The sequence below is a fragment of the Hemitrygon akajei genome, chromosome 5 (genome assembly GCF_048418815.1).
Source record: "Hemitrygon akajei chromosome 5, sHemAka1.3, whole genome shotgun sequence".
Lineage (NCBI taxonomy): Eukaryota > Metazoa > Chordata > Chondrichthyes > Myliobatiformes > Dasyatidae > Hemitrygon > Hemitrygon akajei.
This window is the reverse complement of record NC_133128.1, coordinates 96,854,712-96,873,425: the sequence shown is the minus strand read 5'-3', so window position 1 is coordinate 96,873,425 and position 18,714 is coordinate 96,854,712. Positions and strand designations below refer to the sequence as shown.

At 47.6% G+C, this 18,714-nt stretch overlaps 1 protein-coding gene across 4 annotated transcripts in view; it reads right to left on the bottom strand.

The window, feature by feature from the left end:
* The window catches only part of arhgef49 (Rho guanine nucleotide exchange factor 49), a 562,666-nt gene that overhangs the window by 466,222 nt on the left and 77,730 nt on the right, over nt 1-18,714 (bottom strand). The window lies entirely within an intron of this gene.

Below are 18,714 nucleotides of genomic sequence, written 5' to 3'. Positions count from 1 at the left end.
AGTCTGATCATCACCAGTCTGATCATCACCAGTCTGATCAACCCCAGTCTGATCATCACCAGACTGATCAACCCCAGTCTGATCATAGCCAGTCTGATTAACCCCATACTGATCAACCCCAGTATGATCAACCCCAGACTGATCAACCCCAGACTGTCATCACCAGTCTGATCATCACCAGTCTGACCATCCCCAGTCTGACCATCACCAGTCTGATCAACCCCAGTCTGATCATCACCAGACTGATCAACCCCAGTCTGATCATAGCCAGTCTGATTAACCCCATACTGATCAACCCCAGTCTGATCATCACCAGACTGATCAACCCCAGTCTGATCATAGCCAGTCTGATTAACCCCATACTGATCAACCCCAGTATGATCAACCCCAGACTGATCAACCCCAGTCTGATCAACCCCAGACTGATCATACCCACACTGATCATACCCAGTCTATTCATACCCACACTGATCATACCCAGTCTGATCATACCCAGACTGATCATACCCAGACTGATCATACCCAGTCTGATCATACCCAGTCTATTCATACCCACACTGATCATACCCAGTCTGATCATACCCAGACTGATCATACCCACACTGATCATACCCAGACTGATCATACCCAGTCTGATCATACCCAGACTGATCATACACAGACTGATCATACCCAGTCTGATCATACCCAGTCTGATCATCCCCAGACTGATCATACCCAGTCTATTCATACCCAGTCTGATCATACCCAGACTGATCATACCCAGTCTATTCATACCCACACTGATCATACCCAGTCTGATCATACCCAGACTGATCATACCCAGACTGATCATACCCAGACTGATCATACCCAGTCTATTCATACCCACACTGATCATACCCAGACGGATCATGCCCAGACTGATCATACCCAGACTGATCATATCCAGACTGATCATACCCAGACTGATCATACCCAGTCTGATCATACCCAGACTGATCATACCCACACTGATCATACCCACACTGATCATACCCAGACTGAACATACCCACACTGATCATACCCAGACTGAACATACCCAGTCTATTCATACCCACACTGATCATACCCAGACGGACCATGCCCAGACTGATCATACCCAGACTGATCATACCCAGACTGATCATACCCAGACTGATCATACCCACACTGATCATACCCAGACTGAACATACCCAGACTGAACATACCCAGACTGATCATACCCAGACTGATCATACCCAGACTGAACATACCCAGTCTGATCATACCCAGACTGATCATACCCACACTGATCATACCCACACTGATCATACCCAGACTGAACATACCCAGACTGAACATACCCAGTCTGATCATGCCCACACTGATCATACCCACACTGATCATGCCCAGACTGAACATACCCAGACTGATCATACCCAGACTGAACATACCCAGACTGATCATACCCAGACTGATCATACCCAGACTGATCATACCCAGTCTGATCATACCCACACTGATCATACCCAGACTGATCATACCCAGTCTGATCATGCCCACACTGATCATACCCAGACTGATCATACCCAGACTGATCATACCCAGTCTGATCATCCCCAGTCTGATCATCCCCAGACGGATCATGCCCAGACTGATCATACCCAGACTGATCATACCCAGTCTGATCATACCCAGGCTGATCATACCCAGCCTGATCATACCCAGCCTGATCATGCCCAGCCTGATCATCCCCAGACTGATCATCCCCAGACGGATCATGCCCAGACGGATCATGCCCAGACGGATCATGCCCAGCCTGATCATGCCCAGCCTGATCATGCCCAGACTGATCATGCCCAGACTGATCATGCCCAGACTGATCATCCCCAGACTGATCATACCCTGTCTGATCATACCCTGTCTGATCATCCCCAGTCTGATCATCCCCAGTCTGATCATCCCCAGACTGATCATACCCAGTCTGATCATAGCCAGTCTGATTAACCCCATACTGATCAACCCCAGTATGATCAACCCCAGACTGATCAACCCCAGTCTGATCAACCCCAGACTGATCATCACCAGACTGATCATGCCCAGACGGATCATGCCCAGACGGATCATGCCCAGACTGATCATGCCCAGACTGATCATGCCCAGACTGATCATACCCTGTCTGATCATACCCTGTCTGATCATACCCAGTCTGATCATACCCAGACTGATCATACCCAGACTGATCATACCCAGTCTGATCATACCCAGACTGATCATTCCCAGTCTGATCATCCCCAGACTGATCATCCCCAGACGGATCATGCCCAGACTGATCATACCCAGACTGATCATACCCAGTCTGATCATACCCAGGCTGATCATACCCAGTCTGATCATCCCCAGACTGATCATCCCCAGACTGATCATGCCCAGACGGATCATGCCCAGTCTGATCATGCCCAGACTGATCATCCCCAGACTGATCATACCCAGACTGAACATACCCAGACTGATCATACCCAGACTGATCATCCCCAGACTGATCATACCCTGTCTGATCATACCCAGTCTGATCATACCCAGTCTGATCATACCCAGTCTGATCATACCCAGACTGATCATACCCAGACTGATCATACCCAGACTGATCATCCCCAGACTGATCATACCCAGACTGATCATGCCCAGACTGATCATCCCCAGACTGATCATACCCAGACTGATCATACCCTGTCTGATCATACCCAGTCTGATCATACCCAGACTGATCATACCCTGTCTGATCATACCCTGTCTGATCATACCCAGACTGATCATACCCAGACTGATCATACCCAGTCTGATCATACCCAGTCTGATCATGCCCAGACTGATCATACCCAGATTTATCATACCCAGTCTGATCATGCCCAGTCTGATCATGCCCAGACTGATCATACCCAGATTTATCATACCCAGTCTGATCATACCCAGACTGATCATACCCAGTCTGATCATACCCAGACTGATCATACCCAGACTGATCATACCCAGACTGATCATACCCAGTCTGATCATGCCCAGACTGATCATCCCCAGACTGATCATACCCAGTCTGATCATACCCAGTCTGATCATGCCCAGACTGATCATCCCCAGACTGATCATACCCAGTCTGATCATACCCAGACTGATCATACCCAGACTGATCATGCCCAGACTGATCATGCCCAGACTGATCATACCCAGACTGATCATACCCAGTCTGATCATACCCAGACTGATCATACCCAGACTGATCATCCCCAGACTGATCATACCCAGTCTGATCATACCCAGTCTGATCATGCCCAGTCTGATCATGCCCAGTCTGATCATCCCCAGACTGATCATACCCAGACTGATCATGCCCAGTCTGATCATACCCAGTCTGATCATACCCAGTCTGATCATCCCCAGTCTGATCATGCCCAGTCTGATCATGCCCAGTCTGATCATCCCCAGACTGATCATACCCAGACTGATCATGCCCAGTCTGATCATGCCCAGTCTGATCATACCCAGTCTGATCATGCCCAGACTGATCATCCCCAGACTGATCATACCCAGACTGATCATACCCAGACTGAACATACCCAGTCTGATCATACCCAGTCTGATCATGCCCAGTCTGATCATGCCCAGTCTGATCATCCCCAGTCTGATCATGCCCAGACTGAACATACCCAGACTGATCATACCCAGACTGATCATACCCAGACTGATCATCCCCAGTCTGATCATCCCCAGACTGATCATGCCCAGTCTGATCATGCCCAGTCTGATCATGCCCAGTCTGATCATCCCCAGACTGATCATGCCCAGACTGATCATGCCCAGACTGATCATGCCCAGCCTGACCATGCCCAGCCTGACCATCCCCAGCCTGACCAACCCCAGCCTGACCAACCCCAGCCTGACCATCCCCAGCCTGACCATCCCCAGCCTGACCAACCCCAGCCTGACCATCCCCATCCTGACCATCACCAGCCTGACCAACCCCAGCCTGACCATCCCCAGCCTGACCATCCCCAGTCTGACCATCACCAGCCTGACCATCCCCAGCCTGACCATCCCCAGTCTGACCATCCCCAGCCTGACCAACCCCAGCCTGACCATCCCCATCCTGACCATCACCAGCCTGACCAACCCCAGCCTGACCAACCCCAGCCTGACCAACCCCAGCCTGACCAACCCCAGCCTGACCATCCCCAGCCTGACCAACCCCAGTCTGACCATCACCAGTCTGACCATCCCCAGCCTGACCAACCCCAGCCTGACCAACCCCAGCCTGACCATCCCCAGTCTGATCATCACCAGCCTGACCATCCCCAGCCTGACCATCCCCAGCCTGACCTTCACCAGCCTGACCATCCCCAGCCTGACCAACCCCAGCCTGACCAACCTCAGCCTGACCAACCCCAGCCTGACCATCCCCAGCCTGACCAACCCCAGCCTGACCATCCCCAGCCTGACCAACCCCAGTCTGACCAACCTCAGCCTGACCATCCCTAGCCTGACCATCCCTAGCCTGACCAACCCCAGCCTGACCAACCCCAGCCTGACCATCACCAGTCTGACCATCACCAGTCTGACCATCCCCAGCCTGACCATCCCTAGCCTGACCAACCCCAGCCTGACCATCACCAGTCTGACCAACCCCAGCCTGACCATCCCCAGCCTGACCATCCCCAGCCTGACCATCACCAGTCTGACCAACCCCAGCCTGACCAACCCCAGTCTGACCATCCCCAGCCTGACCATCCCCAGCCTGACCATCACCAGTCTGACCAACCCCAGCCTGACCATCCCCAGCCTGACCAACCCCAGCCTGACCAACCCCAGCCTGACCATCACCAGCCTGACCATCCCCAGCCTGACCAACCCTAGCCTGACCAACCCCAGCCTGACCAACCTCAGCCTGACCAACCCCAGCCTGACCAACCCCAGCCTGACCATCCCCAGCCTGACCATCCCCAGCCTGACCAACCCCAGCCTGACCATCCCCAGCCTGACCAACCCCAGCCTGACCATCCCCAGCCTGACCATCACCAGCCTGACCAACCCCAGCCTGACCATCCCCAGCCTGACCATCACCAGCCTGACCATCCCCAGCCTGACCAACCCCAGCCTGACCAACCCCAGCCTGACCATCCCCAGCCTGACCATCCCCAGTCTGACCATCCCCAGTCTGATCATCACCAGTCTGACCAACCCCAGCCTGACCAACCCCAGCCTGACCAACCCCAGCCTGACCATCCCCAGCCTGACGAACCTCAGCCTGACCAACCCCAGCCTGACCATCCCCAGCCTGACCAACCCCAGCCTGACCATCCCCAGCCTGACGAACCTCAGCCTGACCAACCCCAGCCTGACCATCCCCAGCCTGACCAACCTCAGCCTGACCAACCCCAGCCTGACCATCCCCAGCCTGACCAACCCCAGCCTGACCATCCCCAGCCTGACGAACCTCAGCCTGACCAACCCCAGCCTGACCATCCCCAGCCTGACCAACCCCAGCCTGACCAACCTCAGCCTGACCATCACCAGCCTGACCAACCCCAGCCTGACCAACCCCAGCCTGACCAACCTCAGCCTGACCAACCCCAGCCTGACCATCCCCAGTCTGATCAACCTTTGCAGCAGACACAAAATGCTGGACGAACTCAGCAGGCGAATTGGTTTCTATAGAAAAATGTACAGTGAACATTTTGGGCTGATTCCCTTCAGCCTGACTTAGGGAAAAATCGATGAGAAGTCAGAATGAAACACTGGGGGGGGGGGAGGGGAAGTAGAAATACAGGGTAGTAGGTGATAGGCGAATTGGGGGGTCTGTGGTGAAGTAAGGAGCTGGGTAGTTGATGGGTGGAAGAAGCGAAGGGCTGGAGAATGGGGAATCTGATAGGGGAGGACAGAGGACATGGAAGAAGGGGAAGGCAGAGGAGCACCAGTGTGTGTTGATGGGCCGGTAAGGAGATAAGTTGGGAGGGGGAAAAGGGTACGGGGTATGGTGAAAGGTGGACATTACTGGAAGTTTGAGAAATCGATGTTCATGCCATCAGTTTGGAGGCTATCCAAATGGAATAAAGGTGTTGTTCCTCTAATCTGAGTGTGGCCTTTTCACAACAGTAGACGAAGCCATGGATTGACATGTTGGAATGGGAATGGGAAGTGGAATTGAAATGGGTGACCACTGGGAGTTCACACTTTTTCTGGTGGATGGAGTGTAGGTGCTTGGCGAAGTGATCTCCCAATCTACGTCAGGTCTCTCCGATATACAGCAGGCCACACCAAGAGCACCTGATACAGCAGTTGACTCCAACGGACTCACAGGTGAAGTGTGATTTCACCCGGAAGGACTATTTAGGGGCCTGGATGATATTGAGGGAGGAGGTGTAAGGACAAGTGTAGCACTTGTTCTGCTTGCAAGGATAAGTGCCAGGAGGGAGATCAGTGGGGAAGGACGTATGGACAATGGAGTCGCGTAGGGAGTGATCCCTATGGATAGCAGAATGTGGGGGCGGGGGGGAGGGAATATGTGCTTGGTGGTAGGATCCTGTTGGAGATGGCGGAAATTTCTGAGATGTATCTGCTCTACATGGAGGCTGGTGGGTTGGTAGCTGAGAATGAGAGGAACCCTACATCTGGCAGGGTGGGGTGAGGGCAGACATGCACGAAATTGAAGAGATGCAGTTGAGGTCAGTGTTGATGATGGAGGAAGGGAAGCCCCTTTCTTTGAAGATGGAGGACACCTTCTTCATTCTGGAATGAAAAGCCTCATCCTGAGAGCAGATGCGGTGGAGACGGAGGAATTGAGAGAAGGGATGGCGGTTTTACAAGTGACACGGTGGGAAGAGGTATAGTTCAGGAAGCTGTAATAGTCCGTGGGTTTATAATAGACATCAGTAGATTAGCTGGCTCCAAAGACAACTTATCTACTGGGCTATGTGGTAGGGAAATTCTAGGCAGTCTCTAGTGTAGGTTACAGGGTCGACACAACATTGTGGGCTGAAGGGCCTGTAATGTGCTGTAAATTTCAATGTTCTATGTTCAGAGATAGAGCCAGTGAGATCAAGAAAGGGGATGGCGGTGCCAGAAATTGACAGGATAAATTTGAGGCAGAGTGGAAGTGGAAGCAAAGTTGTTGAAATTGTCGAGTTCTGCATGGGTGCAGGAAGCAGCACCAATGCAGTTATCGATGTAGCATGGGAAAAGTACCGGATGGTCACCAGTGTTGGCTTGCAACATAGATTGTTCCACAGAGCCAACAAATAAGCAGGCACAGCTGGGACCCATGGAAGTGCCCACGGCTGCACCTTTTGTTTGAAGGAAGTAGAGAAGCCGAAGGAGAAATTATGGAGAGTGAAGACCAGTCCGCCAGATGGAGGAGAGTGGTAGTGGAGGGAAACTGGTTAGGTCTGGTGTCCACAAAGAAATGGAGAGCTTTGGGACCTTCCTAATGGGGGAATGGAGGTGTATAGGGACTGGACATCCATAGTGAAAATAAAATGTTGGAGCCAGGGAACTTGAGATTATTGCAAAGATCAAGAGCGTGTGAAATGTTAAGGATATAGGAGGGAAGGGGCTAATTCCACTTCCTATTCTCATTCCAACATGTCCGTCCTTTACCGCAGCGATCAGCCCACACTCTTTACACCCCTCCACCCCCTTCCAGTTTTACCTATCACCTTGTGCTTCTTCCTCCCTTCCAGCACCTTCATACTCTGACTCCTCTTCTTCTTTTCCCCAGTCCCAGTGAAGCATCTCGGCCTAAAACATTGACTGTTTACTTTTTTTCCATAGATGCTGCTCAGCCTGCTGAGTTCCTCCAGTATTTAGTGTGTGTTGCTTGGATTTCCAGCACCTGCAGATTTTGTCACATGCCCTCTAATCCAGGCAACATCCTAGTGAACCTCTTTTGCACTTTCTCCAAAGTCTCCTTCCTTTCTGTGATGAAGGGTCTCAGCCCAAAATGTCAACTGTTCACTCCCCTCCATAGATGCTGCCTGACCCGCTGAGTTCCTCCAGCATTTTGTGTGTATTGCTCACTACACTTTAACAACACTATGATCACTTGCACTAAAATGGACATTTTTTGTTCCAATTGTATTATTTCTTGTAAAAATTGAGTGTAAATTGAAAATAAATTAAATACAATTTTAATAGGTACACTTGTGCATCTGCTCAATAATGATAAATATCTAATCAGCCAATCACATAGCAGCAACTCAATGCATAAAATCATGCAGACATGGTCAAGAGGTTCAGTTGTTGTTCAGACTAAACATCAGAACAGGAAAGAAATGTGATCTAAGTGACCCTGACTATGGAATGATTGTTGGTACCAGACGGGATGGATGCTGTATCTCAGAAACTGACGATCTCCTGGGATTTTCTAGAGTTTACAGAGAATAGTGCAAAAAACAAAACAAAAATCCCATGAGTGGCAAAAATGCCTTGTTAATGAGAGAGGTCAAGGGAGAATGGCCAGACTGGTTCAAGCTGATAGGAAGGTGAACACACGTTACAACAGTGCTGTGCAGAAGAGCAGCCCTGAATGCACAACATGTTGAAACTTGAAATGGCTGGTCTGCAGCAGCAGAAGACCATGAACAGACACTCAGTGGCCACTTCACTAGGTACAGTGATGCTGCTGCAAGTACGTTTTTCATTGAATCAGTGCCTGCTTGTACTTGGAATATGACAAACTTGACTTTATTAAGTAATTTCAATGTCTAGTAAAATTGCCTTTCTCTTTGTCCTTTTCTATAAATATACTAAGTATAATTAAAGAGATTCTTATATAGGCACATGAAACGTAGGATTATGTAGAAGGGAAGGGTGAGATTGGTCTTAGAACAGGTTCAAATATTGGCAGACATCATGGGCTGTGCTGTCACGGGTACCTTCTATAATTCCTACCAAATTCAAACCATGAATGGCCAAATACATCAAGATGCAGAAAACCAAAGCTGTTAGCAAAAACAGATATTTGTAAAACTGATTTTGCCATCTCAAGTCAGTTACGCTCCTTTTGTTTTTCATCTTAAACCAGAAGACAACGTGAAATTCAACACCATTTGCTGCAACTACACATGTCGGCACACTTCTCCCCCCTTCCTTCACTCCATGCGATCATTAGGCACACTCAGTGCCTGCAAACAAAGACCCTGGTGGGGCAAGTCCACACTAGAGGCTATGAATGTTGCCATGGAGATATTGACAAGCTGCCGAAGTTAATGTCACTTTGGGAGAAAGAGGGAGTTGACAAGAAATTGCTGTGAAAGTCAAAGGCTGATTGCCAACTGTCACACCCCAGCTGGGGATAGCACTTCGGACTTTGATGGAGGGACTTCAGCATATAGTTGTTCAGTACCTTCTTTGTGCTACTCGTGTTAAAAGGCTGATGTGAATGGCGATTAAGTGTTAACTATAATAGGCTTTGTGAGCTGAAATGAGCTATGTTACGTTAAGCAGGCTTTTACAATGGGCAAGAGCATTAGCTGAAGGGGGCGTGTTTGCCCAGTGTGGACTGCTTAGATAACTTCAATTAACATGGTAACAAGCCTTGAAAAAAACTGCAATAACTGAAAGGTGGTAATCCAGGGAATTCTCAAACAGTGGTTGGGGCAAAGAATGGATTTCCAGTGAGAATCCTAAAAGCAATTAGCTTCCATAATGGTTTATTTTTTCTGGAGAGATGGAGAGAGATGGTTTTCACATCCACCACTTTCCTGAGGCTTCAAGGCCACGTGATTACTGGAGGGAGGGTGATTTGAGATTTATGTGATCTCCTAGTTTGAGGGAAAGGAAAGTTCCATTAAGTTTCTATTTTCCCCCAGAGTAGCTGCAGTTCTGGAGGTTCTAAAAGGTCATTAATGAAGATAAGGAGGCAAATCACAAACACAAAAGATTCTGCAGATGCTGGAATTCCAGTGTAACACACACAAAACACTGGAGGAACTCAGCAGGTTCTATGGTGACACTTACTATTGGTCAGTTACTTTACTAATTCTGAAGTATTATTGTTGTTTAAAGTGTGGATTCTATTGGCCACTGATACCGGTATTACTGTAGTGTGATTGGTGACTGATCATGCATTAAGGAAGGTGACTGGTTGGGCAGTATTTTTATCCAACTAGTCAGTTCTGTGTAAAACCTAACAAGAGTGTAGTGACAAGCCCTGTGCACTTCTCCTGCAAAATGTGTTGGATGCAGTCCAGTCGATCACTGGCAAAACCCTCCCCACATCTGCAAGGAGCATTGTCACAAGTGAGCAGCATCCATCCACGGTCTCAACTCACTGCTGCTTTTGGACAGGAGACACAGGAGCCTTAAATCCCCAGCACCAGGTTCAAGATATTACCCTTCAACCATCAAACTCTTTCTCCACCTCGGATAACTTCACTCACCACAACACTGAACTGATTCCATGAGTTTCAAGGACTCTACACTCATGTTCCATAAATAATATTATTTATTTACTTATTTATATATTTGTATTTTTCCTGTAAATGCCTGCAGGGAAATGAATCTCAGTGTAGTGTACAATTACATAAATGTATATTGATGTATAAATTTACTTTGAACTTTCCTTGTGCATAAGTAAACAAAATGTGATTGAGGAGTGAGTGTGAGGTTTCAGAGCCCAGTTGGTGACATGAGGAATTAGTGGGCATGTTCCAGTGCCTTGAGGTGTCTGGACTGCAGTAGGGAACCAAGGATCATATGGAAAGGCAGGAATATCCGGTGCCAGGTCCTGGTGTTCTGGGGGTAAACCCATGTCCTCAAGGAGAATTTGTAAACTCCACACAGACAGCACCTAGTGTCAGGATTGAATTCTGAGTCACAGGCTCTGCGATTTTTTATAAGCTTATTTTTGTATTTAGTGGTACAACATGCTAACAGGCCCTTCCAGCCCAACGAGACTGCACCGTGCAGGTAAGCCCGTGTGATCCATTAGCCTAATAACCCATACATCTTTGGAATGTGGGAGGCTTTTCTCTTTGGAGTGAAGGAGGATGAGAGGTGACTTGATAGAGGTGTACAAGGCATAGATAGAGCAAACAGCCAGAGACTTTTTCCCAGGGTGGAAAAGGCTAATATAGGGGGACTTAACTTTAAGGTGATTCGGAAGAAGTATAGAGGGGATGTCAGGGGTACGTTTTTTACACAGAGAGCAGTGGCAACGTGGTGGTTGAAGGAGACATATTAGGGACATTTGAGGGAAGCTTGGATAGGCAAATGGAGGGCTGTGTAGGAGGGAAACATTAGATTGATCTTAGAGTAGGTTAAAAGGTCAGCACAACATCATGGGCCGAATGGCCTGCACTGGACTGTAATGTTGTATGTTAACCGGAGCACCAGGAGGTCACAGGGAGAATGTACAAACTCTTCAGAGAGCAGCGGAGCTGATCCCGTGTCACTGGTGCTGTAATAGTGTTACACTAACCACTATACTCCATGACCCCAAAATTGTGACGACGTTGCCAGAATGAGAGAATTACAACAATGAGGGAAGACTGCTAAAAAAGCTATTCAACAGTTTGGGCAACAACTGTGAAGAGAAAAGTCAAAGTAAATTTATTAGCTTGAACCTGCATGTCACCATATATGTCACCATCTACTACCTTGTCACTATATATATCACTATCTGCACTTTGTCACCATATATCACCATTTGCTCCCTTGTCACCATATACGAGGGGTGATTGATAAGTTTGTGGCCTAAGGTAGGAGGAGTCAATTTTAGAAAACCTAGCACATTTATTTTTCAACATAGTTCCCTCCTACATTTACACACTTAGTCCAGGGGTCATGGAGCATACGGATCTTGGACCTCCAGAAAGTGTCCACAGATGGGAAATTGATAAGTTTGTGGCCTAAGGTAGAAGGAGCTGAGTTATTAACTTCAAACTTTCCGCATAATCACTCAAAGAGTTGACCTGCACGTGCATGTAATGACAGCTGTATAACTCATCTCCTGACCACAATCAGTAAGTGTGGGCAGCAATACCCCTACCACAATTATCCTCGCCACTGATGCCCCACAAGGTTGTGCCCTCTACTTTACTTCCTGTACTCTCACAACTGTCTGACCATATTCCGCTCTATCTTCATCTACAAGTTTGAAGGTGACACCACCACAATACATATAGATGTATTATCTATATCTCAGATAATGATGGATGAGAGTACAGGAAGAAACTGGAGAACCTAGTGACATTGTGTCGTGACAATAAGCTGGCCCTCAAAGTCACCAGAACCAAAGAGATGGCCATGTACTTCAGGGAGCAAGCTGGTGCATGTGTTCCTATTGACCTCAATGGTGCTGCGGTCATGGGGTTGAAATCTTTGAGTTCCTAGGTGTAAAAATCACCCATACCTTGTTCTGGTCCAACCATACAGACAACTCAACAAAAGAGGCTGACCAATGCCTCTCTCTGATAAGAACCCGACAGAAATTTGGCATGTCATTTGTAAGCCTCAGGAATTTTTACAGAGACACAATTGAAAGCATTCTATACAGGTGCATCACAGCCTGGTACTGCAACTGTTCTGCCCATGATCGCAAGAAACCACGGAGAATTGTGGATACAGCTCAGTACATCACGGAAACTAAACTTCTTATACCCCAGCATAATCAGAGACCCCACAACCCCAGACATCACTGCTTTACTCCCCTGCAAAGGGCAGGAGACGCAAAAGCTTGAAAACATACAATACTGTGCTCAAGGACAGCTTCTATCCCACTGTGTGTGGGTTTCCTCCAGGTGCCCTGCTTTCCTCCCACACTCCAAACATGGACAGATTTGTAAAGTTCTGTGCGCCTGACATAGGGCGACATTTGTAGGTTGTCCCAGCACAGATTCAGACAGTGTTGGGCATTGATGCAAATGATGCACGTCACTGTATGGTTCCATGCACATGTGACAAATCTACACTAGTAATAATAATAATGATAACACTCAGATAAAACTTCTGAGGATATATTTTCATCAACGAAAACAGGATTCAGCACTCTACATGAGCATATGCTATTCTGATAAGAAGTACACACCACTAAATTTAAATGAAAGCACACCCCTGAAAAATGAAGTAATTATCACTATAGGTAACCAATGGAAAAGAATGACCTTCCATGGAAGACATCCCCACTATCCGAGCAGACTAGATGTCGACAAGGAAGCGTTGGAGCCTTTTTCCCAGAAACAGAAGGATTTCTTGTGGTAATACAGGACCAGGTGGTTAACACAAAAAAATATCAAAAATACATAATAAAAGGCCAACAAATTCAAGATGATAAAGACAGAATGTCAAAGAGAAACCAGAAACAATCCACTAGAATAGTCCTAAAGTTCCTAGCAATTGAGAAATGAGTCTGCTTCGGCATGCCCGCACCTCAGGCTTTACCAGTTTGAGCTGAGAAAACAATAAAAATATAATAGCAGTAATAATAACTTTATTTTTAAAGCACTTTTCCGACAGATGAAAATACTAATGCTCTTGTACGTTGAAGATGAGCTCTTGACCTTACATTCTATCACGCCTTGACCTTTGCACCTTTCTGTGCATTTTCTCTGTAAGTTTAACACTATATTCTCCATTCTGCTAATACTTGTACTACCTTGATGTACATATATTTTTAGAACATAGAACTCTACAGCACTGTACAGCAGCCTACTAAGATCAATCTACTTCTTCTATCCTTCATAGCCCTTCTATCATCCATGTTTCTTAAGAGTTTCTTAAATGTATTTAATGTATCTGCCTCTAGTACCATGTTTCTAAGAGTTTCTTAAATGTATTTAATGTATCTGCCTCTAGTACCATTCCTGGCAAGGCGTTCCAAACACCCACCACCCCTGTGTGAAAAGCCTTCTTCTAACATCTCCCCTATACTTTCCTCCCATCTCTTTAAAATTATGTTCTCTCATATTAGTTTGTTCCACCCTTGGAAAAAGCCTCTGGCAATCTATTCTATCTATGCCTTTTATCATCTTATACAATTCTATCAAGTCACTTCTCAGAGAAAAGTCCTAGCTCACTCAAACTGTCCTCATAAGACATGTTCTCCAGTCCACACAGCATCCTGGCAAATCTCTTCTGCACCCTCTCGAAAACTTCCACATAATGAGGCAACCAGAGCTGAACATGCAAGACCAACTCTGGTCATGCCGGGGTTTCACGGGGTGCAATGTTTCCTCAGGCTCTTGAACTCAATCCCCCAACTAATGAAGTCCAACGCTTTTAAAAATGATCTGTATGGATGACCTGTAAAACTAAGTTTCTCACTATACACCTGACAATAATAAACCATTTCCTAAATCAATACCAATCCATTTGGTGCTAATGACAACACTTTCCTTTTGAAAGAGATGCCCGGTGTTTGAAATGTAAATAGATTTCCCATAAACCTTTCTTAACCCTGGATGAAAAGACTGAGTCCTGGCTGGATCAGAGCTGAAACACCAAGGAACATTATTTCACCATCCACAAAGTACAAGTCAGGGGTGTGATGTGGCCACCGCTTGCCTGGATGCCATACTAACAGTTCAGATGGCAGTTTTGAAAGATACAGCTAGCAGAGATTCTATGACAGATTTTTAGGGCTGTGTCTTACAATTTTTCCAAAATGTTCCAACAGCTCCCAAACAGCTCAGAACAAAGCAGCCCATGTGACAGATATCAGATGCACTAGCACAACACTTCCTCCCTCCAGCACCAGTGTGAATCTACAGTAGCCACAGTGTGTATCATCTACAAAATGTAGTGGACAGTCTCCCAACAGCAACTCTCAAAACACATCCTTCACCTCAAAGAAGGGGACAAAAGTTTAGGGGTAACACGAGGGGGAACTTCTTTACTCAGCGAGTGGTAGCTGTGTGGAATGAGCTTCCAGTAGAAGTGGTAGAGGCAGGTTTGGTATTGTCATTTAAAGTAAAATTGGACAGGAAAGGAATGGAGGGTTATGGGCTGAGTACAGGTCAGTGGGACTAGGTGAGAGTAAGTGTTCGGTATGGACTACAAGGGCCGAGATGGCCTGTTTCTGTACTGTAATTGTTATATGGTTATCTGGTTAAAGAAGGACAAAGTAAGACATCATAAACAGAAGAGATTCTGCATACACTGGAAATGTTAAAAACACACGCACAACATACCCAATAAACCCGGTTGGTATATGGAGGAGAGTATGTTTCAGACCACAACCTTTCACATGGACTGGAAAGGAAGAATGCAGAAGCCAGAATCATAAAGTATGGAGAGGGGATGAAGTGGGAAGCTGGTGGGTGATAGGTGAGACCAGAAGAGGGGGAATTTGGGTGAGTGGGGAAGAGGGGATGAATTGGGAAGCTGGTGGGTGATAACTGAGACCAGGAGAGGGGGAATTTGGGTGAGTGGGGGAGAGGGGATGAAGTGAGAAGCTGGTGGGTGATATGTGAGACCAGGAGAGGGGGAATTTGGGTGAGTGGGGGAGAGGGGATGAAGTGGGAAGCTGGTGGGTGATAACTGAGACCAGGACAGAGGGAATTTGGGTGAGTGGGGGGAGAGGGGATGAAGTGGGAAGCTGGCGGATGATAGGTGAGACCAGGAGAGAGGGAATTTGGGTGAGTGGGGGAGAGGGGATGAAGTGGGAAGTTAGCGGGTGATAGGTGCGACCAGGAGAGGGGGAATTTGGGTGAGTGGGGGAGAGGGGATGAAGTGGGAAGTTAGCGGGTGATAGGTGAGACCAGGAGAGGGGGAATTTGAGTGAGTGGCGGAGAGGGGATGAAGTGGGAAGATGGCAGGTGATAGGTGGAAGAGGTGAGAGGCTGAAGAAGTATTTTGATAGGAAAGGAGAGTGGAACATGGGAGCAGGGAAGGAGGAGGGACACCAGAGGGAAGTGATGGGCAGACGAGGAGAAGGGTAAGAGGGGAACTAGTATAGTGAATGAAAAAGGAGTGGAAGGGGACAAAGGGGGAGAAATGACTGGAAGTTGGAGAAATCGATATTCATGCTGTTAGGTTGGAGGCTACCCAGACAGAATATGAGGCATTGTTCCTCTCTCCTGAGTGTGGCAGTAGAGGAGGGCATGTACCAACATGTCGGAATGGGATTAGAGAGTTGAACTGAAATTGATGACCACCAGGAAATCCTGGCTTTTGCTTGATGAAGCGGTCCCCCAATCCACAGAGGGAGATGTACGGAATCAGCAAGTTCCCCTCCAGGTCACACTGGGAAACCTGTTGCTGTTCCTTCGTCATCACTGGGTCTAAACCAGGGATCTGTCTCCTGACTAGCAACTAGGAGATCTTCAACAAAAGTGCACAGCAGTGGTTCAAGAAGGCAACTCACCACCACCATCACTTGGCCAGTACAGAATGGGCTTGTAATAATGACCAGACCTCAGTACAGAAAGGGCTTGTAATAATGACCAGACCTCAGTACAGAAAGGGCTTGTAATAATGATCAGACCTCAGTACAGAAAGGGCTTGTAATAATGATCAGACCTCAGTACAGAATGGGCTTGTAATAATGCTCAGACCTCAGTACAGAATGGGCTTGTAATAATGCTCAGACCTCAGTACAGAATGGGCTTGTAATAATGACCAGACCTCAAGCCACCGATTAAAAAGAACACATTGGATATTTTCAGTCACTCATGCAGAATTCCCTAAAGGTCAGCTTGCAGGTTGAGTCTGTGGTAAGGAAGGTAAATGCAATGTCAATCTTCATTTTGAGAAGATTAGGATATACAAGGAAGGATGTAATGTTGAGGCTTTAATAGGCATTAGTTAGACCACACTTGGAATATTGTGAGCATTTTGGTCCTTATTTAAGAAAAGATGCAGAGAGGGCCAGAATAATGATACTGGGAATGGAATTGTTTATGAAGGAGGGATGTTTGATAGATCTAGGCCTGTACTTGCTGGAGTTTAGAAAAATGAGGGGGCATCTCATTGGAATAGCAGGAATGATATTTCCCTCTCACTCATTAGTGAAAGAGAATGTTGAGATTAGTGCTGAGATGTCTAAGTGTTGGGAGGAACACTGACTTGTGCTGGACTCTAGATCATGGTCTCTTTGGAGCTTTGCTGTGCTTGCATGGTGGGAGGGGAGGCTGGCGCTTAGATAAGTGGGGGAAGTGTTGATGCTTTTGCTGCTGCTTGTGTGTGGGAGGGGAGGGGGAGGGGGCTTTGGGTTCTTACGTTGTTTCTGTCATTCGTTCTTTGGAGCTTTTTCTTCTGTTTTGAGGATGTCTGCAGAGAGTAAAAATTCCAGGTTGTATATTGGATACATTCTGTGTTATTAAATGGAACCATTGAATCTTATCAAACATTGAAAGGACAAGATAGAGTGGACATGGAGAGGATGTTTCCTATTGCGGGAGAGTCTAGGACCAGAGGGCACAGCCTCAGAATAGAGGGACGTCCATTTAGAATGGAGATGAGGAGGAATTTCTTTAGCCAGAAGGGAGTGAATCTGTGGAATTCATTGCTACGTGCTGCTGTGGACTCCAATTGGGTACATTTGAAGTGAAGGTTGATAGATTCTTGAGTAATCAGGGCCTCAAAGATTAGGGGAGGAAGTGGGGAGAACGATGGTGAGAGGGATAATGGTGGAGCAGACTCGACAAGCCAAATTCTGCTCCTATGTCTTATGGTCCCTGTGCACGGTCAACTCACGGCTGACTACAAATGCAAATTCAGACTCACTTTGGGAGGAACCCTGCCCACTGAAGCACTCACTGAAAACTGTCAATAAGCCTCTCCAAACTACCATCTGAACTGCTATAGCAGGAGGGCAGAGGTTGGAGGGAGGGGTAGAAAGAGGTTGGAGGAAGTAGGAGGATTGGAGGGATAGAAAGAAATTAATAGACATAAGAAAGAGGGTGAGGAGGAAGTTCAAGAGAGAGGGATGAGTGGGAGGGAAGAAGGTACAGGAGGGGTGTGGTAGGAGGGAGAAGGTGTGGAGGAACGAAGGAGAAGGTAGGAAGTATGGAATGGTAGGAGAGAGGAGTGGAAGGGAGGGAGGGGTAGGAGGGAAAGAGTAGATATATGGGAGGAAAGATAGGTGGGAGGAGGAAGGGAGATTTAGGAAAGATGGAGAGGTAGGTGTCGAAGGAAGGGAGGAAGAAAAGGGAAGGGTAGAAGAGGTAGTAGGGGAGAGGGAGGAAGAAAAGGGAGGGATAGGAGTAGGGGAGTGGGAGGTAGGAAGGGCAGTGGTAGATGAAGGGGAGAGGGAGGAAGAAAAGAGAGGAGTAGGAGAGGTAGGACTAGGGGAGAGGGAAGGATATAAGAAAGAGATGGGTTTTAAGGAAGGGAGGCATGGGAGGGATGGTGGGACAGGAGGGAGGGAGGATGGGAGTAGAAGAACTGGAGGGGGAGGAGGGAGAGAGGGATTGAAGAAAGGGAAGTGCAAGAGGGAGGAAGATGGTGGCAGGGAAGAATAAGTAGAAGAGCTAGGAGTAGGAGGAATGGAGGGGTGAGGGAGGAAGGGGAGAAGTGAGAAAAAAGATAGCAGTTGGGAGGGGTAGGTATAGGAGGGAAGGGAGGTAGGAAGGATCAGCTAGGTGATAGGGAGGGGAGGGGAGGTAGTGGGGCAGGAGAGGTAGAAATAGGGAGATGGGAGGGACAGGAGAGAGGGGTTGGAGGGAGTAGCTGGAGAAAGGGAGGGGTAGGATCAGAGGTTAAAGAAGCAGGGATGTTGACATATGACAAATCATGACCGA